We start from the raw sequence: 24941 nt of genomic DNA on the forward strand, positions 1-24941 counted from the left end.
GGTAGTAGGGCTATGAGAGAGCTGTTCATGGGTAGTAGGGCTATAAGAGAGCTGTCCTCATGTAGTAGGGCTGTAAGAGAGCTGTCCCTGGGTAGTAGGGCTGTAAGTGAGCTGTCCCTGGGTAGTAGGGCTGTAAGAGAGCTGTCCCTGCGTAGTAGGGCTATAATAGAGCTGTCCCTGGGTAGTAGGGCTATAAGGGAGCTGTCCCTGTGTAGTAGGGCTGTAAGAGAGCTGTCCCCATGTAGTAGGACTGTAAGAGAGCTGTCCCCATGTAGTAGGGCTGTAAGAGAGCTGTCCCCATGTAGTAGGGCTGTAAGAGAGCTGTTCCCATGTAGTAGGGCTGTAAGAGAGCTGTCTCTGGGTAGTAGGGCTGTAAGAGAGCTACCTCTGGGTAGTAGGGCTATGAGAGAGCAGTCCCTGGGTAGTAGGGCTGTAAGAGAGCTGTCCCTGGGTAGTAGGGCTGTAAGAGAGCTGTCCCTGGGTAGTAGGGCTATAAGAGAGCTATCCTTGGGTAGTAGGGCTGTAAGAGAGCTGTCCCTGGGTAGTAGGTCTGTAAGAGAGCTGTCCCTGGGTAGTAGGTATAAGAGAGCTGTCCCTGGGTAGTAGGGCTGTAAGAGAGCTGTCCCTGGGTAGTAGGGCTATAATAGTGGTGTCCCTGGGTAGTAGGGCTGTAAGAGAGGTGTCCCTGGGTAGTAGGGCTGTAAGAGAGGTGTCCCTGGGTAGTAGGGCTGTAAGAGAGGTGTCAATGGGTAGTAGGGCTGTAAGAGAGGTGTCCCTGGGTAGTAGGGCTGTAAGAGAGCTGTCCCTGGGTAGTTGGGCTGTAAGAGAGCTGTCCCTGGGTAGTAGGGCTATAAGAGAGCTGTTCATGGGTACTAGGGCTGTAAGAGAGCTGTCCCTGGGTAGTAGGGGTGTAAGAGAGCTGTCCCTGGGTAGTAGGGTTAGAAGGGCTGTAAGAGAGCTTCCTCTGGGTAGTAGGGCCGTAAGAGAGTTATCCTTGGGTAGTAGGGCTGTAATAGAACTGGCCCTGGGTAGTAGGGCTATAAGAGAGTTATCCTTGGGTAGCAGGGCTGTAAGAGAGCTGTCCCTGGGTAGTAGGGCTGTAAGAAAGCTGCCTCTGTGCAGTAGGGCTGTTAGAGAGCTGTCCCTGGGTAGTAGGGCTATAAGAGAGTTATCCTTGGGTAGTAGGGCTGTAATAGAGCTGTCCCTGGGTAGCAGTGCTATAAGAGAGTTATCCTTGGGTAGTTGGGCTGTAAGAGAACTGCCTCTGTGCAGTAGGGCTGTAAGAGAGCTGTACCTGTGTAGTAGGGCTATAAGAGAGCTGTCCCCATGTAGTAGGGGTGTAAGAGAGCTGTCCCCATGTAGTAAGGCTGTAAGAGAGCTATCCCTGGGTAGTAGGGCTGTAAGAGAGCTGTCTCTGGGTAGTAGGGCTGTAAGAGAGCTGTCCCTGGGTAGTAGGGCTGTGAGAGAGCTGCCCCAGGGTAGTAGGGCTATAAGAGAGCTGTCCCTGGGTAGTAGAGCTGTAAGAGAGCTGTCCCTGGGTAGTTAGGCTGTAAGAGAGCTGTGCCAGGATAGAAGGGCTGTAAGAGTGCTGTCCCTGGGTAGTAGGGCTATAATAGAGCTGTCCCTGGGTAGTCGGGTTATAAGAGAGCTTTCCCTGTGTAGTAGGGCTGTAAGAGAGCTGTCCACATGTAGTAGGGCTGTAGGAGAGCTGTCCCCATATAGTAGGACTGTGGGAGAGCTGTCCCTGGGTAGTAGGGCTGTAACAGAGCTGAGCCTGGGTAGTAGGGCTGTGAGAGAGCTGTCCCTGGGTAGTAGGGATATAAGAGAGCTGTCCCAATGTAGTAGGGCTGTAAAAGAGCTGTCACTTGGTAGTAGGGCTGTAAGAGAGCTGTCCCTGGGTAGTAGGGCTGTAAGAGAGCTGCCTCTGGGTATTAGGGCTGTGAGAGAGCTGTCCCTGGGTAGTAGGGCTGTAAGTGAGCTGTCCCTGGGTGGTAGTGCTGTAAGAGAGCTGTCCCTGGGTAGTAGGGCTGTGAGAGAGGTGTCCCTGTGTAGTAGGGCTATAAGAGAGCTGTCCCTGGGTAGTAGGGCTGTAAGAGAGCTGTCCCTGGGTAGTAGGGCTGTAAGAGAGCTGTCCCTGCGTAGTAGGGCTATAATAGAGCTGTCCCTGGGTAGTAGGGCTATAAGGGAGCTGTCCCTGTGTAGTAGGGCTGTAAGAGAGCTGTCCCCATGTAGTAGGGCTGTAAGAGAGCTGTCCCCATGTAGTAGGGCTGTAAGAGAGCTGTCCCCATATAGTAGGGCTGTAAGAGAGCTGTTCCCATGTAGTAGGGCTGTAAGAGGGCTGTCCCTGAGTAGTAGGGCTGTGAGAGAGCTATCCCTGGGTAGTATGGCTATAAGAGAGCTGTCCCCATGTAGTAGGGCTGTAAGAGAGCTGTTCCCATGTAGTAGGGCTGTAAGAGAGCTGTCCCTGGGTAGTATGGCTGTAAGAGAGCTGTTCCCATGTAGTATGGCTGTAAGAGAGCTGTCCCTGGGTAGTAGGGCTGTAAGAGAGCTGTCCCTGGGTAGTAGGGCTGTAAGAGAGCTGTTCCTGGGTAGTAGGGCTGTAAGAGAGCTGTCCCTGGGTAGTAGGGCTGTAAGGGAGCTGTCCCTGGGTAGTAGGGCTGTAAGAGAGCTGTCCCTGGGTAGTAGGGCTGTAAGAGAGCTGTCCCTGGGTAGTAGGGCTGTAAGAGAGCTGTTCCTGGGTAGTAGGGCTGTAAGAGAGCTGTCCCTGGGTAGTAGGGCTGTAAGGGAGCTGTCCCTGGGTAGTAGGCCTGTAAGAGAGCTGTCCCTGGGTAGTAGTGCTGTAGGAGAGCTGTCTCTGGGTTGTAGGGCTAAGAGTGCTGTTCCTGGGTAGTCAGGCTAAGAGCGCTGTTCCTGGGTAGTAGGGATAAGAGCGCTGTTCCTGGGTAGTAGGGCTATAATAGAGTTGTCTCTGGGTAGCAGAGCTATGGGAGCTGCTTCTGGTTATTAGGGCTGTGAGAGAGCTGTCCCTGGGTAGTAGGGCTGTAAGAGAGCTGTGCCTGGGTAGTAGGGCTGTAAGAGAGCTGTCCCCATGTAGTAGGGCTGTAAGAGAGCTGTCCCTGGGTAGTAGGGCTGTAAGAGAGCTGTCCCTGGGTAGTAGGGCTGTGAGAGAGCTGTCCCTGTGTAGTAGGGCTAAGATTGCTGTTCCTGGGTGGTATGGCTAATAGAGAGCTGTCCCTGAGTAGTAGGGCTAATAGAGAGCTGTCCCTGGGTAGTAGGGCTATAATAAAGCTGTCCCTGGGTAATAGGGCTATAAGAAAGCTGTCCCTGTGTAGTAGGGCTGTAAGAGAGCTGTCCCTGTGTAGTAGGGCTGTAAGAGAGCTGTCCCCATGTAGTAGGACTCTAAGAGAGCTATCCCCATGTAGTAGGGCTGCAAGAGAGCTGTCCCTGGGTAGTAGGGTTGTAAGAGAGGTGTCCCTGGGTAGTAGGGCTGTAAGATAGGTGTCCCTGGGTAGTAGGGTTGTAAGAGAGCTGCCCCTGGGTAGTAGGGCTGTAAGAGAGCTGTCCCTGGGTAGTAAGGCTGTAATAGATCTGTCCCTGGGTAGTAGGGCTGTAAGAAAGCTGTCCCCATGTAGTATGGCTGTAAGAGAGCTGTCCCTGGTAGTAGGGCTGTAAGAGAGCTGTCCCTGGGTAGTAGGGCTGTAAGAGAGCTGTCCCTGGGTAGTAGGGCTGTAAGAGAGCTGTCCCTGGGTAGTAGGGCTGTAAGAGAGCTGTCCCTGGGTAGTAGGGCTGTAAGAGAGCTGTCCCTTGGTAGTAGGGCTGTGAGAGAGCTGTCTCTGGGTTGTAGGGCTAAGAGCGCTGTTCCTGGCTAGTAGGGATAAGAGCGCTGTTCCTGGGTAGTAGGGCTTTAATAGAGTTGTCTCTGGGTAGCAGAGCTATTGGAGCTGCTTCTGGTTATTAGGGCTGTGAGAGAGCTGTCCCTGGGTAGTAGGGCTGTAAGAGAGCTGTCCCTGGGTAGTAGGGCTGTAAGAGAGTTGTCCCTGGAAGTAGGGCTGTAAGAGAGGTGTCCCTGGGTAGTAGGGCTGTAAGAGAGCTGTCCCTGGGTAGTAGGGCTGTAAGAGAGCTGTCCCTTGGTAGTAGGGCTGTGAGAGAGCTGTCTCTGGGTTGTAGAGTTAAGAGTGCTGTTCCTGGGTAGTCAGGCTAAGAGCGCTGTTCCTGGGTAGTAGGGATAAGAGCGAAGTTCCTGGGTAAGGGGGCTATAATAGAGTTGTCTCTGGGTAGCAGAGCTATGAGAGCTGCCTCTGGTTAGTAGGGCTGTGAGAGAGCTGTCCCTGGGTAGTAGGGTATAAGAAAGCTGTCCCTGGATTGTAGGGCTAAGAGTGCTGTTCCTGGGTAGTAGGGCTAATAGAGAGCTGTGCTAGTCCATGACAGACTGCTCCCTATGATAAGTACTGACTGCGTCTGCTCTGATTCAAAGATGGACCCTCTCAAAAGTTCTGGCTGACTGCGTTCACTTTTTGTGCTGGTTGACTGTGCTCACTCACTCTCAAAGATGGCTAAGTGATAGCTGTATCAACTCAGATTCCAAGATAGCCCCATCTCCCTGTGTTGGCCCCACACCCTCTGCTAAATGCTGGCTGTTTAGAACACATGTAGTACTTGGTAGAGGTGTTGGTACCTGCACAGGGGGTGGATTTTGAGCTATATCGCACACCTGCACACTACTTGGACCAGCTCTCCGTGGCCTGTTCTGATCTCGCAGGCCACATAAAATGATGTAGGAGGCTGGATTTGGCCCGCGGGCCTTGAGTTTGACCCCTCTGCGAATTACTAATAATATTTGCAGACGTACTCCAATCACTAGATTCTGTACAATTCCTTTAGCTTCCCTTATTCATTAAGAATAGAAATCTGGGTTGAGAACATTTGCCTATTGATTCAGGCTACTTCCTATCAATGTACTGTAGTTTTTATCGCTAGTTCAATGTACTGAAGTTTTTATCGCTAGGCTGCTGTTACATCCCAGGGTGAAATGAGAAGCAACTATCAAGAATATAGAAGAAACTAAAGTTTAAGCAGGGTGAATGTTCAATTAGAGAAGTAGACTTTTGCCTTTTACCTTCAAACAGAAAACGGGGAATTTGCGAAACAGTGAACTTGATGATTCATCTGCACGTGTTTACTGTGTATAAAGAGCAATGTCTTTGCTTTAGGTGAATATAATTGTAAATTACAGTTACCCCTCATAGCCAAAGTAGTAATACGCTTCGAGGCTCATGTGCACGGCAGAAGCGCCTAGGGACACACAGAGGTACAATGTAATGTGAATGAGGCTTACACTGGGAAAAACAATGATTCGGTGCAGAGTGCTAACTGTAATTTGTAAGTCTGTTGCACAACTGTAAATGATTCTACATTCAGGGTTTTAGGACCAGTCCAATGAAGATCTTGTGCACACTAACGTGACAACTGGTTGGAAGCAAAGTCTGAACTCAGCTTTACTGTGTAGTAATATAGTGCCTTCACTTGTACATGTTATGTCTTCTGTCCCATCATGTTTTTTGTTTTTCTTTATACAGGTTTAAATGCCTAATATTCTGCAAAAGTAACAGCACTAATTTATAGAAGTGAGTAAAACGATTCTAAGGACCATGGTTCAGTGACCACGCTGGTAGTCCATGTCTGCCGGCCAAAGCACTGCTAGCCTTCTACTACCTATGGCTACCATGACACCTCTTCTGATTAATAGGCTCCAGAGACGTCATGCAGCCGTCGGGCAAGAACGCAATGATGTCTTAGGGCATGCTAACCAACAGAGTCGCCGGGGATGTTGCAGGTAGGAGGAAGTTTGCAGTGCTCTGATCTGGTGGACATGGACTACCAACATGGCCACTGGACCGTGGCCTTGCAAAACTTTTTAATTAACTCTACTAATCTAACAAAATGACTTGACACAAAGTAAAACACGGGTATACATATCACGTTCCAAATTGAAGGTTGCCAGGAGTCTGAGGGAGCCTGCACAGAGGCTGTATAACCATGTACTAGAAGAACTGTACAGACCATGTACACTGCAGTGTAGGCCCCATGTCAGTGTGAATGAGCCCTTATGAGCAGTCAGGGGAAGCATTTGGAATTCATTCCAAAACGTTAGTGACACAGATTTAACAGCACCGTTTTGGGGTGATAAAAGTCTCTGAACAGCCAAGAATTTAGGTACCGAACATATCACAGCAACTTCTTTGTTCTGCAAACTTGTGAGTATCCCAGGTGTCAACGCAGAAAGATACTATGTGAGGTTCTAAGGCGAAACATTTTTCTTCAAATGTATCATGTGGTTCCCATTCATTTGCGAAGATTAGGGAATGTACACCCTATAATGAAGTTGTGAACACACTGGATAATTGCTATATAAAATATTTTTTATGTTACATTCAAGTCACAGCAAAGGAAGTGAAGAATTCGTCCCTTGGAAAAATAGACCTAGTTTCCTTTTTTTGCAATCAGTACACTGGTAATAGCAGATTGCTCATGCAATATGATGTAGAGCAGACCTAGGCAAACTACGGACAACATCCTGCCCTTTGCCAGGGACTGGGACAGAAAAAGGGCTGAAAGTAGTGGCTTGTGGGCCACAAGCCACTGTCTCCTTCCCCACCTCCGTTCAATGTCTCGATTTCACTCTTCATCTACGGCTCTGTCCTCCACCATTCGGCCTGTGCGACTGAGTGTCTCACCACAGCAGGTGCGATAATGTCATTAGATTGTGCCAGCATCAGTCTGCAGAGAAAAGACCGAAGCAGCATGCCGGGGAATAGGGGTGAGGTCTGCAGTGTTTGAGGTTTTTGTCATTCACTTCTAAAGGGGGGAAGGGGGGACATCATTATGTGTTTGGGGAATGTGAGGGACATCATAATGTGTTGAGGGGCTGTGGAGGGTCATACTGTGAGGTCCTCTTTCTGTGTTGGGGGCTGTGTGGGATCATACTGTGGGGGTCCTCATTGTGTTTTCGAGAGTTGTGGGAATCATACTGTATTGGTTCTCATTTTGTGTTTGAGGCTGTGGGGATCATACTGTGGGGGTCCTCATTCTGTGTTTGAGGTTTGTGGGGGGTCATTATTCTGTGTTTGAGAGCTGTAGTGGATTAAACCAGATGGGGGAACCATAGGGACATCATACTGTGTGAAGGGGCTGTGGGGAGCCATCATACTTTTTGGGAGCTGTGGTGGCCATCATAATGTGTTGGGGACTATGGAAGATCATACTGTGAGGGTCATCATTCTGTCTATAGGGAGCTGTATGGGGGATAAATGGTTAGCACTGTTGCTTTGCAGCCCTGAGACCTTGGGTTTAAAGCCCACCAAAGAAAACACCTGCAAGGTGTTTATATGTTTTCTCCATGTTTGCGTGCGTTTTCTGCAGGTACTCCAGTTTCCTTCCACACTTCAAAGACATACTGATAGGGAATATAGATTGTGAGCCCAAATGGGAACAGTGATACTGATGTCTGTACAGTTCGATGGAATTAATGGCGCTATAGAAGCGAGTGAATAAATAAAACATAAATAAATAAATAGCTGTGGGGAAGCATACTGTGTGGGTATCATCATTCTATGTGTGGGATCTTAGTTTTTGTGGGTCTGTGGGGGCCATTATACTGTATGGACAGCCGTGGTAGCCGTCATACTTGGTAGGGGCTTGAGGATCAGACTGTGGTGGGGGACTATGTGGGCATTCACACTTTGTGGGTGCCATCATCTTGTGGTGTCATCCTTTTTGGGGGCTGTGGGGCCATCATACTGTATGGACAGCTGTGGGAGCCATCATACTTGGTAGGGGCTATTGGGGATCAGACTGTGGTGGGGTACAGGGGACTGTAGGGTCCAATGTACTGTGTGGGGAACTGTGGGTCCATCATTCTGTGTGTGGGGGGCTGTGAGGACATCAAACTGTTTTGGAGGGGAGCTGTTGTTCATAGTACAAGAGTTGAATAACAGGAGCAGTATGATTTATTGCTTTTTATAAACTTTATAAAAATCTGTGAAGTATATGGTTTTGATCTGCTCAATAATAAGCAATAAAATTAATATATAATATGTTCATGGTAGCATTGAAGAGAATTAATTTCAGCATATTGGTTTCGGCCCTCTGCAACAGTGACTGTCTCTCATGTGGTGCCTCAGGAAAATCAATTGTCCACCCCTGATATGGAGTATTCAACTCAAATGGATGTCATTCAGAAAACATCAAAAGTAATTATTTAGTGCTGTCGCTCATCTATCACTACGACCAGGCTGGCAATGAAGCACAATTACGAATCAGCAGGGAACTTAACCAAGCTAAAGTAATACACAGTGTCTCCTGCACATCTTATTAGAGCTCACAACTAAATGTTAGGCAGCATATTGCTTACAGTGGGTACGGAAAGTATTCAGACCTCTTTAAATTTTTCACTCTTTGTTTCATTGCAGCCATTTGGTAAATTCTAAAAAGTTCATTTTTTTTCTCATTAACGTACACTCTGCACCCTATCTTGACTGAAAAAAAAACAGAAATGTAGAACTTTTTGCAAATTTATTAAAAAAGAAAAACTAAAATATCACATCGTCATAAGTATTCAGACCCTTTGCTCAGACACTCATATTTAAGTCACATGCTGTCCATTTCCTTGTGATACTCCTTGAGATGGTTCTACTCCTTCATTGGAGTCCAGCTGTGTTTAATTAAACTGATAGGACTTGATTTGGAAAGGCACACACCTGTCTATATAAGACCTCACAGCTCACAGTGCATGTCAGACCAAATGAGAATCATGAGCTCAAAGGAACTGCCCAAGGAGCTCAGAGACAGAATTGTGGCAAGGCACAGATCTGGCCAAGGTTACAAAAGAATTTCTGCATTACTCAAGGTTCCTTAGAGCACAGTAGCCTCCATAATCCTTAAATGGAAGAAGTTTGGGACCACCAGAAGTTTTCCTAGACCTAGCCGTCCAGCCAAACTGAGCAATCGTGGGAGAAGGGCCTTAGTGAGAGAGGTAAAGAAGAACCCCAAGATCACTGTGGCTGAGCTCCAGAGATGCAGTAGGGAGATGGGAGAAAGTTCCACAAAGTCAACTATCACTGCAGCCATCCACCAGTTGGGCCTTTATGGCAGAGTGGCCCGACAGAAGCCTCTCCTCAGTGCAAGACATATGAAAGCCCGCTTAGAGTTTGCTCAAAAACACATGACGGAGTCCCAGACTATGAGAAATAAGATTTGAGACGAAGATAGAACTTTTTAGTGATAATTTTAAGCGGTATGTGTGGAGAAAACCAGGCACTGCTCATCACCTGCCCAATACAGTCCCAACAGTGAAACATGGTGGTAGCAGCATCATGCTATGGGGGTGCTTTTCAGCTGCAGGGACAGGATGACTGGTTGTAATTTAAGGAAACATGAATGCGGCCAAGTACAGAGATATCCTGGATGAAAACCTCTTCCAGAGTGCTCTGGACCTCAGACTTGGCTGAAGGTTCACCTTCTAACAAGACAATGACCCTAAGCACACAGCTAAAATAACAAAAGAGTGGCTTCAGAACAACTCTGTGACCATTCTTGACTGGTCCAGTTAGAGCCCTGACCTAAACCCAATTGAGCATCTCTGGAGAGACGTGAAAATGGCTGTCCACCAACGTTCATCGTCCAACCTGACGGAACTGGAGAGGATCTGCAAGGAAGAATGGCTGAGGATCCCCAAATCCAGGTGTGAAAAACTTGTTGCATCATTCCCAAGAAGACTCATGACTGTACCAGCTCAAAAGGGAGCTTCTACTCAATACTGAGCAAAAGGTCTGAATACTTGTGACCATGTGATATTTCAGTTTTGCTTTTTTAATAAATTTGCAAAAATGTCTACATTTCTGTTTTTTTACAGTCAAGAAGGGGTGCAGAGTGTACATTAATGAATTAATGAGAAAAAAATGAACTTTTTACCAAAAAGCTGCAATGAAACAAAGAGTGAAAAATTTAAAGTGGTCTGAATACTTTCCGTACCCACTGTATATGTGAACGTATAGCACAATGGTCTCTTGAGATGCTATTTTCATGTCACCTTCATCTCAGGCACTTCAGAAAAGAAATAGTGCTGGTAAAGCAATGGGAAAATGGGAAGCACGCAGGCGCAGTGCAGCAGGCGCTGAGTGACCGCTAGTAACCTCACGATCAGTTGGAGAAGTAGGTGAAAGGTAACTAGATGTCAGCAGCAGCTGTGAGCTCAGGCAGCATGCCGCCTGTTACACAACTCTGGCTGCAGCCTGGGCTACAAATGCTGCTCTTTGTTCCAGCTCAAGGGTTTTCGTCTTGATGAACTGTCTTCTAGGGTCTCTTTGTTTCATGGACAGACGCATTGGTTGGCTGCATCTGACATATGACAGTACGGCGGTTCTTATTACATTGCTCCGTTTGCCTAATGATGTCACTTATCAGGATTGTAAATAATGTATGTAAATAACAGATCAGAAGAGGTATAATACAATTCTGCAGCTACACGCTGGGCTCATAGATCCACCTTCTTTCTAAAAATCACCCATCGCCTCTTTTTCATTACAGGAAGGAAAATAGAAGTACTCAATACGACATTTTGCAAAAATTTCCTTCTTTCTTCCAATACCAATAATTTCTTCCCGAGGGGGTATGTGCACAGGACATCTCTTTCAAGAATGTATGCAGGATAAAGTGGCTGGAAAATAATAAGCATTAAAAAGAAAGAACATATGCACTGCAAAGGAAAAACCTGTTCTGGAACGTACGTTCAGTCTTTTGAGCTTCTTTTAACCACTTCACGCATATAAGGATGCGAAGCGTATAAAAGAAGTGAGCTCACTGTTCTACAGGTAGAAGTCGCTCACTAGTTTATACATAAAAGTCATAAAATCCGCCGGCGGTGAAGTCACTGCAAACAACGACCACACAGATAGTTCAGAAAAAGCACCACTAGAGTTTTCTTGAAGCGTATTCTGCTTGAAAAACTTGTCAGGTACGCCGGCATCTAAAATACTTTCACCCCGATTCATCAAAGCTTTCATGCCAGAATTTTTGCATAACAGATTTGAAACGTTGCAAAATGTAGGTGCAAGCCTAAATTTTGCACCTTTTGGTGTTTTCAAAACGGGTGTAGTTGGAGTGGGCCAGTGGTGCAACTCCACAGCACTCGAAATCTCACTCCAGTACCTGACAGGTCAAGGATTTCTAGTGTTGCGCACCTCTTCATACATCAGGAACGTATGACTACGGTGTGAACAACGCAGGTCTTGAGGAATCGGGCCCTTTGTGTGCACTTACCCTAACATGGTTTGATTCGCAGGCCCAATGCTAATACTGATATGCTTGGCAGTCCTTTGGGAATCAGTGGGCTTCATCTGGCACTACACGGGACAGATGCGTCCCTGGCATAAATTCTGATTCTCTGTTATTAATTCAAAACAGAAAAATGCATTTCCTAACGCTGATGAAGTCTTTAGTGATTCCATCGAGAATGTTATCTGCCATCTCCGTTGTGGACTCTAAGAACCCACATTGTTGCTAAACATACATTCTTTTAACACATCTTTTTTTATTCTAAAAAGATCCTAAATCAAATAATGCTACATGTGACCGCCAGTAGACTTGCAGGATTAACCCGGCATATGTGTCCTTTGTTTGCTACTGACATCTGCTAAGCAGGGCAAGCAAAATCTGATGAGCAAGGGTTAAGCAGGGAAGTGAGACAGCTAGAGAATAAAAACTGTTTGGTACAGGCTTGCCTTTGCATACTGTTGGACTGCCCTTTTTTTTTTTTTTTTTTTTAACTCTGCCTGAATGCATGGTGATACCCTAGTTCCTTGACCGAGAGTAACCCCAGCAAGAGAGGAAGGAAGAGAATGCTAGCAGAACCGAGAATTACACTTTACTGCAAAACCAGCTTCAACAACAACTCAACAGCATGTGGAAATCTGAGCACACATACAATGTTAACTATTGCAGCACAAGATTTCAGAAGCATATATTATTTTGGCAACCATATAACATGTAATGACTGAACTGTGATCCAAGGAATCCAGGGAATGGCTATGGAGCTAGGGTGTTCTTTTATTGACGGCCATACATTTTTAATGGCTCCTCGGAGAATAGTTGCATGGATTAGAAATTTGTAATTCTTCAGTATCCTTTTAAAGGCACATAACCATTATAGTTTACATATATGTACAGGGGAAACAAACATTTGGAGTGTAACTAAGAATAAACATTAATATGAAATGTTACACTGGTTATAGTGATAAATATTTACCATTATTCTTCACTACAGGTGAAAAGAAATTTTGTAGCAAGGTTTTGACTTCCATTATGTACAATTTTGATATCCTTCTTCCCTGCAGTAAGGATAGCTACAGCTCATAAACACCTGTCTTTTCCAGCAGTTTCTCTTCCTTTAATGTAGTTGAAAGTCGGTTAGGTTTATTGTGACACACAGCTTCTATAAAGAGCTATTTTGAGAGGTGTAAAATACCCTTTGCTTCCTTGTCCAAAATAGTTGACCCTGTCTAGTCAAACAAGCATATGTGCTAGAGTAATATGATCATCATGTCAAAAAGTCCTAAAACTTGGGGTACTGCCAGAGGTAAACCTTTCCTTACCCATCTGTGTTTTCAAATTATAGAGATATGAAAGATTACTTGATCCTTTTTGGATGTTGCCTACTTCTGGCATATTTTACCAAGCAGAATGACCAGAAAGCTATATGAATGTGTTTTCATTTCCGCGAAACAGATCAATTTTTTATCCAAGTTTTGTCCATTATTTGACCCATTTTTTTAGCATCAGTGTGGCATCTCTTGTTCTCATATACATAAAGAAAAAGAAAGTTTAGAAGCTTCTGCTACCTAGTGGACGATGAAAATTGACAGCACTTGAATAATACACAGATTCCACCTGTGTACTGTCTGTTTATTTTCATCAACCCAATGACTTAAATGGTAGATTTTGATCTGTAAATTGTACGTCGCCTTTATTATTTTGGGCCAATGATCAGAAAAGCAAACGAGTGTGAACATGCCCATAGAATATAATAGGTACGTGTTCTATTCACTACAGAATGAATAGAACATGTACGTGACACATGGAAATGTAAACAGGTCCTAAAATAAGTGCATATTTGACCCCATAATATGTCAGAAAATCCTGGCCCAATCATAAGACTAAAGACTTCACCTCATAACCTAATTAGACTGGGATGTGTGGGTAATACTGCTATCTGAATGGGGCCTTATAATGTTCTCTGGTAGCATCTACTACTTAAAAGCGGTTCTCTGATATATGTTCTGTATAAATATATACAGTACAGACCAAAAGTTTGGACACGCCTTCTCATTTAAAGATTTTTCTGTATTTTCATGACTATGAAAATTGTACATTCACACTGAAGGCATCAAAACTATGAATTAACACATGTGGAATTATATACTTAACAAAAAAGTGTGAAACAACTGAAAATATGCCTTATATTCTAGGTTCTTCAAAGTAGCCACCTTTTGCTTTGATGACTGCTTTGCACACTCTTGGCTTTCTCTTGATGAGCTTCAAGAGGTAGTCACCGGAAATGGTCTTCCAACAATCTTGAAGGAGTTCCCAGAGATGCTTAGCACTTGTTGGCCCTTTTGCCTTCACTCTGCGGTCCAGCTCACCCCAAACCATCTCGATTGGGTTCAGGTATGGTGACTGTGGAGGCCAGGTCATCTGGCGTAGCACCCCATCACTCTCCTTCTTGGTCAAATAGCCCTTACACAGCCTGGAGGTGTGTTTGGGGTCATTCTCCTGTTGAAAAATAAATGATGGTCCAGCTAAATGCAAACCAGATGGAATAGCATGCCGCTGCAAGATGCTGTGATAGCCATGCTGGTTCAGTATGCCTTCAATTTTGAATAAATCCCCAACAGTGTCACCAGCAAAGCACCCCACACCATCACACCTCCTCCTCCATGCTTCACGGTGGGAACCAGGCTTGTAGAGTCCATCCGTTCACCAACCAGGTGAGCTATAGTATGATCAGTTCTGAGCCCTTTATCATTTATCCAGCAAAAAGATTAAAAGATTACGGACACATGTAGAGTGTTTTGAAAAACAAATATAGGGATTATCTGTCTAAATAGAAAAATAAGGCATTTCAAATAAGCTACCGTAATTATAAATAGTGGTTAGGGTTTTAAAATACAGCACAGACCAAAAGTTTGGACACACCTTCTCATTTAAGGATTTTTCTGTATTTTCATGACTATGAAAATTGTACATTCAAACTGAAGGCATCAAAAGTATGAATTAACACATGTGGAATTATATACTTAACAAAAAAAGTGTGAAACAACTGAAAATATGTCTTATATTCAAGGTTCTTCAAAGTAGCCACCTTTTGCTTTGATGACTGCTTTGCACACTCTTGGCATTCTCTTGATGAGCTTCAAGAGGTAGTCACCGGAAATGGTTTTCACTTCACAGGTGTGCCCTGTCAGGTTTAATAAGTGGGATTTCTTGCATTATAAATGGGGTTGGGACCATCAGTTGTGTTGTGCAGAAGTCTGGTGGATACACTGCTGATAGTCGTACTGAATAGACTGTTAGCTGCTTTTTTCTTGCCATAATACAAATTCTAAGTAAAGAAAAACGAGTGGCCATCATTATTTTAAGAAATGAAGGTCAGTCAGTGCGAAAAATTGGAAAAACTTTGAAAGTGTCCCCAAGTGCAGTTGCAAAAACCATCAAGCGCTACAAAGAAACTGGCTCACATGAGGGCCGCCCAAGGAAAGGAAGACCAAGAGTCACCTCTGCTTCTGAGGATAAGTTTATCCGAGTCACCAGCCTCAGAAATCGCAGGTTAACAGCAGCTCAGATTAGAGACCATGTCAATGCCACACAGAGTTCTAGCAGCAGACACATCTCTACAACAACTGTTAAGAGGAGACTTTGTGCAGCAGGCCTTCATGGTAAAATAGCTGCTAGGAAACCACTGCCAAGGACAGGCAACAAGCAGAAGAGACTTGTTTGGGCTAAAGAACACAAGGAATGGACATTAGACCAGTGGAAATCTGTGCTTTGGTCTGATGAGTCCAAATTTGAGATCTTTGGTTCCAACCACGGTGTCTTTGTGCGATGCAGAAAAGGTGAACGGATGGACTCTACATGCCTGGTTCCCACCGTGAAGCATGGAGGAGGAGGTGTGATGGTGTGGGGGTGCTTTGCTGGTGACACTGTTGGGGATTTATTCAAAATTGAAGGCATACTGAACCAGCATGGCTACCACAGCATCTTGCAGCGGCATGCTATTCCATCCAGTTTGCGTTTAGTTGGACCATCATTTATTTTTCAACAGGACAATGACCCCAAACACACCTCCAGGCTGTGTAAGGGCTATTTGACCAAGAAGGAGAGTGATGGGGTGCTACGCCAGATGACCTGGTCTCCACAGTCACCAGACCTGAACCCAATCGAGATGGTTTGGGGTGAGCTGGACCGCAGAGTGAAGGCAAAAGGGCCAACAAGTGCTAAGCATCTCTGGGAACTCCTTCAAGATTGCTGGAAGACCATTTCCAGTGACTACCACTTGAAGCTCATCAAGAGAATGCCAAGAGTGTGCAAAGCAGTCTTCAAAGCAAAAGGTGGCTACTTTGAAGAACCTAGAATATAAGACATATTTTCAGTTGTTTCACACTTTTTTGTTATGTATATAATTCCACATGTGTTAATTCATAGTTTTGATGCCTCCAGTGTGAATGTACAATTTTCATAGTCATGAAAATACAGAAAAATCTTTAAATGAGAAGGTGTGTCCAAACTTTTGGTCTGTACTGTCTATACAGGACTGTCTAAGGTATAATAGGGTGAGACGTCGTTGATCAGGGTTGCCACTTGCGTTACAATTTTAGAGTGCCAGCCTCCACGGGTGGACACCAGGAGAACATTAGGGAAATATAGGTCCCCTAAACCTAGGCCATCAGGTATACCTTAAACCACTGTGGTATTATGTTAACTTACAAGTGCTTCTCACTAAATTAGAATATCATCAAAAAGTACATTTATTTCAGTTCTTCAATGCAAAAAGTGAAACTCCTATATTATATAGAGTCATTATAAACAGAGTGATCTATTTCAAGTGTTTATTTCGGTTAATGTTGATGATTATGGCTTACAACCAACGAAAACACAAAAGTCTCAGTAAATTAGAATACTTTATAACAACAGTTTGAAAAATGTTTTTAAAATTCCGAAATGTTGGCCTACTGAAATGTATGTTCAGTAGTGTTGAGCGAGCACTAAAATGCTTGGGTGCTCGAAGCTCGGGCCGAGCTCACTGTCATACTCGGGTGCTCGACCCAAGCCATGAGCCCAATGTTAGTCTATGGGAGACCCGAGCATTTTTGCGGCGGCACCCCCAGCAGTTTGTAGAAAGCTTAAAAAGTGCACAAAACGATAGTGACAGTGCTCAAAAGACATGGGGACAGCATGGGCATCATCCCAGGAAGCATTTCTGATCCCCAGGTCACTGCTGTCAACAACGTGATCAGAGGTATTAAGCCACTTTTACGGGCTCACAATAAAACGTTCAAAAACTAAACTGAAACGGTTTTCCTGTGAAATATGTTAAGGAACTTCCTTTCCAGGGTAAAGACTTGTGTATAAGGTAAAATAAATAACTAAAAACAAAAGTACTCCTCCACACCTTGGGCTATGTTCACAAGTAGCATTTTTTATGCGTTTTTGCACTTTTGTATTGCTTTCAACCGTGACAAATGCATTCACTGGGAAATGTCATTTTAACATTTTACAATCTTATCTGGCCATGTGCTGTGTGACACATGCATACTGTGCTGAAAAGACATGGGAACAGCATGTGGAACACCTGTGGAAGCATCTCTGACACCCAGGTCACTGCCTAAAAGTTTGCCCATTACAAGTGATCCTTTCCGCATCAGAAGATGCAGACTTGCAACTATCCCCGTGCAAGTCCTTTTCCCAGGGCAGTGTTCAATCGTACCTCCCCCATTCCTTGCAATGCAAGCGCAAGTATGCAGCCTGCTACCCACCCACCCCCAGGCTGCAATACCATACTGCTAGCTTGCTTGCACTTGAAATTGGGCTTTTTAGTTTGGAGGAGGCCGACGCTGGCCACTACCTCATGGCTGCTTCGGCAGCGAGGTATCCATACTCAGACCCCAGCCGCCCGGCGGCCGGGTGTCCACGCTCGGTCCCCAGCCGCCAGGGGGCAGCCGGGTGTCCATACTCGGTCCCCAGCCGCCCCTATTTCTCCTGTCACCTTACCCCACACTTTTCTTAGCCTGGCCTGCTTTAGGGCAACATTGGACGAGCCCACCAGAGAACCAGACTCCTCCAGTGGGCCCTAGCTTCTTTCATCAGGGGAGTTGAGAGTGCCAAGGTGAGGAGCATGATAATGATGATAGAAGTCAGCATCTGCTTTGTTTTCTTGGAATGCAAGCGTAAGTGTGCAACCAAACACCCACCCACCCCCAGGCTGCAATACCATACTGCTAGCTTGCACTTGAAATGGGGCCTTTTAGTTTGGAGGAGGCCGAAGCTGGCCACTACCTCATGGCTGCTTCGGCAGCGAGGTATCCATACTCAGTCCCCAGCCTCCCAGCGGCCGGGTGTCCACGCTCGGTCCCCAGCCGCGAGGGGGCGGCAGGGTGTCCATACTCGGTCCCCGGCAGCCCCGCGGCTGGGTGACCACACACGGTCCCCGGCCGCCCCCATTTCTCCTTGGAACATCCCCCCACACACTTTTCTTAGCCCGGCCAGCTTTTGGGCAGCGTTGGATGAGCCCACCAGAGAACCAGACTCCTCCGGTGGGCCCTGGCTTCTCCATCAGGGGACTTGAGAGTGCCAAGATGAGGAGCATGATGATGATGATAGAAGTTAGCGTCTGCTTTGTTTTCTTGGAATGCAAGCGCTTGTTTGTAGTAGCGGCTAGGCCTGAGGTGGTCAGCGTTTTGGCGCATATCCTACCCCTTCCGAGGATTGCTGGATGTTTTCCTGCTACTATCCCAGTTCTATGACTCCCGTTAAAACAAAGCTTCAGGTGATGAATGATGGATGAGGTTGTGGCAAAGGAGAAAGAGCAGGTGGAACAGGGGCCGTTCACATCAATATCAGGCCAGTCAACCACACATGTCTTGTAGGATATGTTTCTGTACCAAAAGGAGCGGTTCGGCTACACAGTTATAGGGCATGCAGTGAGTGCAATGCCTACAAAAAATTTCGAGGCACTCCAATGCCCCTTGGAAGTGACATGGAGGTCAGAGGGCCTTAACTAAACCGTTTTTCCCATTTATAGCAACTGGGTCTCCTGTGCACTGTTGACCTAAGCAGTGAATGGAAGGCTTTCCAAAAATTATGAGGAACTGCAATGCCCCTTGAAACAGACGTGGATTGCAGCATACTAAAAACCTTCTACCCATTATTGGGGTGTGGGTCTCCCTTAGTGTTCGCCTATGCATTGAAAAACAAAAGCTGACTAAAATTAAGAGGAAATGCAATGCCCCTTGGAAGAGTGGTGGAGGTCGCAGTAGCTTAAAAAGACGGTTTTAATGCGCCTTGGAAGAGCGGTGGAGGTCGCAGTAGCTTAAAAAGATGGTTTAAATGCCCCTTGGAAGAGACGTGGAGGTCACAGTGGAATAAAAAGACAATATCAATGCCCCTTGAAAATGTGGTGGAGGTCACATTAGCTTAACAATACGGTTTTAATGCCCCTGGGAAAAGTGGTGGAGGTCACAGTAGCTTAACAAGACGGTTTTAATGCCCCTTGGAAGAATGGTGGAGGTCGCTGTAGCTTAACAAGACAGATTTAATGCCCCTTGGAGAAGTGGTGGAGGTCGCAGTAGCTTAACAAGACGGTTTTAATGCCCCTTGGAAGAGCGTTGGAGGTCGTAGTAGCTTAACAAGACGGTTTTAATGTCCCTTGGAAGAATGGTGGAGGTCGCAGTGGCTTAACTAGACAGATTTAATGCCCCTTGGAGAAGTGGTGGAGGTCGCAGTAGCTTAACAAGACGGTTTTAATGCCCCTTGGAAGAGCGTTGGAGGTCGTAGTAGCTTAACAAGACGGTTTTAATGTCCCTTGGAAGAATGGTGGAGGTCGCAGTGGCTTAACTAGACGGTTTTAATGCCCCTTGGAAGAGCGGTGGAGGTCGCAGTAGCTTAAAAAGATGGTTTAAATGCCCCTTGGAAGAGGCATGGAGGTCACAGTGGAATAAAAAGACAATATCAATGCCCCTTGAAAATGTGGTGGAGGTCGCAGTAGCTTAATAAAACGGTTTTAATGCCCCTTGGAGAAGTGGTGGAGGTCGCAATAGCTTAACAAGATGGTTTTAATGCCCCTGGGAAAAGTGGTGGAGGTCGCAGTAGCTTAACAAGATGGTTTTAATGCCCCTTGGAGAAGTGGTGGAGGTTGCAGTAGCTTACCAAGGCTGTTTTAATGCCCCTTGGAAGAGCGGTGGAGGTCGCAGTAGCTTAACAAGATGGTTTTAATGCCCCTTGGAAGAGTGGTGGAGGTCACAGTAGCTTAACAAGACGTTTTTTATGCCCCTTGGAGAAGTGGTGGAGGTCACAGTAGCTTAACAAGACGGTTTTAATGCCCCTGGGAAAAGCGGTGGAGGTCACAGTAGCTTAACAAGACGGTTTTAATGCCCCTTGGAAGAATGGTGGAGGTCGCTGTAGCTTAACAAGACAGATTTAATGCCCCTTGGAGAAGTGGTGGAGGTCGCAGTAGCTTAACAAGACGGTTTTAATGCCCCTTGGAAGAGCGTTGGAGGTCGTAGTAGCTTAACAAGACGGTTTTAATGTCCCTTGGAAGAATGGTGGAGGTCGCAGTGGCTTAAATAGATGGTTTTAATGCCCCTTGGAAGAGCGGTGGAGGTCACAGTAGCTTAAAAAGATGGTTTAAATGCCCCTTGGAAGAGGCATGGAGGTCACAGTGGAATAAAAAGACAATATCAATGCCCCTTGAAAATGTGGTGGAGGTCGAAGTAGCTTAACAAAACGGTTTTAATGCCCCTTGGAGAAGTGGTGGAGGTCGTAATAGCTTAACAAGATGGTTTTAATGCCCCTGGGAAAAGTGGTGGAGGTCACAGTAGCTTAACAAGACGGTTTTAATGCCCCTTGGAAGAATGGTGGAGGTCGCTGTAGCTTAACAAGACAGATTTAATGCCCCTTGGAGAAGTGGTGGAGGTCGCAGTAGCTTAACAAGACGGTTTTAATGCCCCTTGGAAGAGCGTTGGAGGTCGTAGTAGCTTAACAAGACGGTTTTAATGTCCCTTGGAAGAATGGTGGAGGTCGCAGTGGCTTAACTAGACGGTTTTAATGCCCCTTGGAAGAGCGGTGGAGGTCGCAGTAGCTTAAAAAGATGGTTTAAATGCCCCTTGGAAGAGGCATGGAGGTCACAGTGGAATAAAAAGACAATATCAATGCCCCTTGAAAATGTGGTGGAGGTCGCAGTAGCTTAACAAAACGGTTTTAATGCCCCTTGGAGAAGTGGTGGAGGTCGCAATAGCTTAACAAGATGGTTTTAATGCCCCTGGGAAAAGTGGTGGAGGTGTCAGTAGCTTAACAAGATGGTTTTAATGCCCCTTGGAGAAGTGGTGGAGGTCGCAGTAGCTTACCAAGGCTGTTTTAATGCCCCTTGGAAGAGCGGTGGAGGTCGCAGTAGCTTAACAAGATGGTTTTAATGCCCCTTGGAAGAGTGGTGGAGGTCACAGTAGCTTAACAAGACGTTTTTTATGCCCCTTGGAGAAGTGGTGGAGGTCACAGTAGCTTAACAAGACGGTTTTAATGCCCCTGGGAAAACTGGTGGAGGTCACAGTAGCTTAACAAGACGGTTTTAATGCCCCTTGGAAGAATGGTGGAGGTCGCTGTAGCTTAACAAGACAGATTTAATGCCCCTTGGAGAAGTGGTGGAGGTCGCAGTAGCTTAACAAGACGGTTTTAATGCCCCTTGGAAGAGCGTTGGAGGTCGTAGTAGCTTAACAAGACGGTTTTAATGTCCCTTGGAAGAATGGTGGAGGTCGCAGTGGCTTAACTACATGGGTTTAATGCCCCTTGAAAGAGCGGTGGAGGTCGCAGTAGCTTAAAAAGATGGTTTAAATGCCCCTTGGAAGAGGCATGGAGGTCACAGTGGAATAAAAAGACAATATCAATGCCCCTTGAAAATGTGGTGGAGGTCGCAGTAGCTTAACAAAACGGTTTTAATGCCCCTTGGAGAAGTGGTGGAGGTCGTAATATCTTAACAAGATGGTTTTAATGCCCCTTGGAGAAGTGGTGGAGGTCGCAGTAGCTTACCAAGGCTGTTTTAATGCCCCTTGGAAGAGCGGTGGAGGTCGCAGTAGCTTAACAAGACGGTTTTAATGCCCCTTGGAAGAGTGGTGGAGGTCACAGTAGCTTAACAAGACGTTTTTTATGCCCCTTGGAGAAGTGGTGGAGGTCACAGTAGCTTAACAAGACGGTTTTAATGCCCCTTGGAGAAGTGGTGGAGGTCGCAGTAGCTTAACAAGACGGTTTTAATGCCCCTTGGAAGAATGATGGAGGTCGCAGTAGCTTATCAAGACGGTTTTAATGCCCCTTGGAAGAGCCATGCAGTACAGCATCTTAAAAACATTATTCCCATTATTGGGGAGTGGGTCTCCCCTAGTCTTTGCCTATGCCTTCCAAGCAAAAGCTGCCAAAAATTAGGAGGGAGGAACTTGCAATGCTGGCAACATGGACCAAGGTCACCGTGGTGGTATAGTGGTGGTGGAGGCTGAGGATAAGGAGAAGAGCAAAATACAGCCGAAATGAGGAAGCGTATACTCATGTGTGGGTGTGAAGCGGTGCATGGGAATACACCTCCCGAAATAACACAGCGGATTTGACTTTATGTTACTCTGCTGTCATTTGGTGGTGATGAGAAGGCTGGCCCAATCCAGTCCTTGTTCATTTTGATAAGGGTCAGCTTGTCAGCATTGTCACTTGACAGGCGAGTGCGCTTATCAGTTATAATTCCCCCAGCGGCACTAAAAATACGCTCCGATAACACGCTAGCGGCAGGGCAGGCCAGGACCTGCAAGGCATACAGAGCGAGTTCATTCCAAGTGTCCAGCTTGGATACCCAATAATTAAAAGGCACAGAGGAATCACAGAGGACGCAGGTACGGTCGGCAAGGTACTCCCTCACCATCTTTTGAAACTTTCCACTCCTTGTGAGAGTACCCCGCGCCTCAGGGCCTGTAAGCTGGGCGGGTCTCTGAAAACTGTCCCAGAATGTTGACAGTGTTCCCCTGCCTCTGCTGGATTGGAGCTGCGTCTCTCTCGCCTGTACGCCTTGGTTGGTCAACGAACTGTGACCTCTGCCGCTAGCGTGTTCAGATGGGAATTTTTTTAACATTTCTGCAGCAAGGGCCTTCTGGTACTGCCACATTTTTTTGGAGACCTCTCCACCTCAGGAATAAGAGAGTGAAAGTTCTCCTTGTCGCGGGGGTCTAAAAGTGTCACCAACCAGTAATGACTGTCACCTAACATTTTTACAACGCGAGGGTCATAGTTAAGGCAGCGTAACATAAAGTCAGCCATGTGTGCCAGACTGGTAACGGGCAAGACTTCCGTGTCCTCACCAAGATGACGACTGACCATGCTCTCCACCTCCTCCTCCTCCCCCCTGTCCTCAGGCCACCCACGCTGAACCGACGGTATGACAGTTGTACAGGTACTACCATCTACAACGAATGATACCAGCTCCTGTTCTTCCTCCACCTCCTCCTCCTCTCCCTCATTGTCCCCCAAAGCACATTGGGATGAGATGAGGCTGGGCTGTGTGTAATCGCCCGCTACGGCTTTTTGATCCATCTCATCATACTCTGGCTGCAATGCCTCCTCTTTAATTCTCTGCAGAGAGCGTTGCAAAAGACAGACAAGTGGGATGCTGACGCTAATGATGGCGTCATCGCCACTCACCATCTTGGTGGACTCCTCAAAGTTTGTCAGAATGGTACATATGTCAGACATCCAGGTCCACTCCTGAGGTCTTATGTGTGGAGTCTGACCTGAATATCGACGGCCTTGTTGCAGCTGGTACTCCACAACTGCTCTCTTCTGCTCACAAATCCTTTGCAACATGTCGAGGGTAGAGTTCCAACGTGTGGGGATATCACACACCAGTCGGTGTGCTGGAAGCTGCAAACGCTGCTGCAACACAGCCAGGGTGGCGGAAGCTGTAGCCGACTTCCGAAAATGAGCTGACAGGCGGCGTATTTTGACGAGCAGATCTGGCAACTCGGGGTACGATTTAAGAAACTGCTGAACCACGAGGTTAAGCACATGAGCCAGGCATGGTACGTGTGTGATCTTGCCTCGCCTCAGAGCCGCCACCAGGTTACGGCCATTGTCACACACGACCATGCCTGGATGTAGGTTCAGCGGTCTCAGCCACAGATCTGCCTCCTCTTTCACAGCTGTCCACAATTCACAAGCAGTGTGAGGTTCATCACCTAAGCTTATGAGTTTCAGCACAGCCTGTTGCCACTTGGCTGAGGCAGTACTGCAGTGCTTCCAGCTTGTAACTGATGTGGTGATATCTGAGATGGAGGCTGAACATGACGAGGAGGAGGAAGATGAGGTGCAAGAGCTGAACACTGTGGGGGCAACTCTGACTGACATAGGGCCCGCAATCCTCGGTGTGGGGAGGATTTGCTCCATCCCAAGGTCCGACTGGGTCCCGGCTTCCACTATGTTTACCCAGTGTGCCGTCAGGGAGATGTACCCTCCCTGGCTACAAGCACTTGTCCACGTGTTCGTTGTCAGGTGGACTCTCCCAGTAACTGCATTGTTGAGGGCATGGCAGATGTTTTGGGACTCGTGCTTGTATAGTGCGGGGATGGCACACCGGGCAAAATAGTGTCGGCTGGGGACCGAGTACCGAGGGACAGCCAGCGCCATAAGGTTGCGGAAGGATTCCGTCTCCACCAGCCTAAAAGGCAGCATTTCCAACGCAAGCAGTCGTGAAATGTGCGAATTTTGAACAGTGGCCTGTGGGGCGTTGGCTGCGAATTTGCGCTTTCGTTCAAAGGTCTGGGATATGGACAATTGAACGCTGCGGTGAGACGTGGATGTTGATGCTGTTTCTTGAGAAACTGCAATAACAAGTGAAGACTGAGAGGAGGGGGCATCTTTGCATGCAGTATTGACAGGGGATTGCCTTGCATGCACAACAGGGGGTTCTATTACACGCACAACAGCGGAAGAAGCAGTGGTGACACCCGCTGACACTTGTCGTGGACCCTGGGGTTGGCCCCACAAAGTCGGGTGCTTTACTGCCATGTGCCTGATCATTCTGGTGGTGGTCAGGCTGGTAGTTTTGTCACCCCTGCTGATGCTGGTGTGTCACCCCAGGCCTGGATGCCACAAATATTAAAGGCTGTGTCTGAGAGCAGTCCCAGGCCAGTAAGGGGAGCAGGCTGCCCCTATAAAAGCTGGAACTGGGGCAGGGTTAGAGAGACCAGAACCCACTTCTGAAGTGTCCAGAAGGGTTCTCAGAGAAGAGGGAGAGGTCAGCAGCAGGTGAGGAGTCCGTGAGGCAGAGGAGAGACTGCGAGCCAGGGACAGAGGCGGCGAGAGCCGGTCCTGGCTGAGAGAAGTACACAACCGGACATTGGGGTCCGAGGCTGTCAGGGTTGCAAGCCCAGCAGCAGAGAACCAACCCGCAAGGGATTTCAGGTCCCTTGGCCTAAGAAGCTTGGAGGCTCCGCCACACAGAGGGACCAGTACAGCAGGAGAAAGCAAAAGGTACCTAAGGCCCGAGTCGCAAGCCATACAGGCAAAGTACACGGCCAGCTCAGGGACGTGGGCTATTACACCACGAAGGGGGGGATAGTCAGAAAGAGCATAGAGAGAACGGTAGGCCTACA

Source organism: Phyllobates terribilis, unplaced genomic scaffold, assembly GCF_046119375.1.
Source record: "Phyllobates terribilis strain yellow unplaced genomic scaffold, ASM4611937v1 Scaffold_1__5_contigs__length_1240528914, whole genome shotgun sequence".
NCBI lineage: Eukaryota > Metazoa > Chordata > Amphibia > Anura > Dendrobatidae > Phyllobates > Phyllobates terribilis.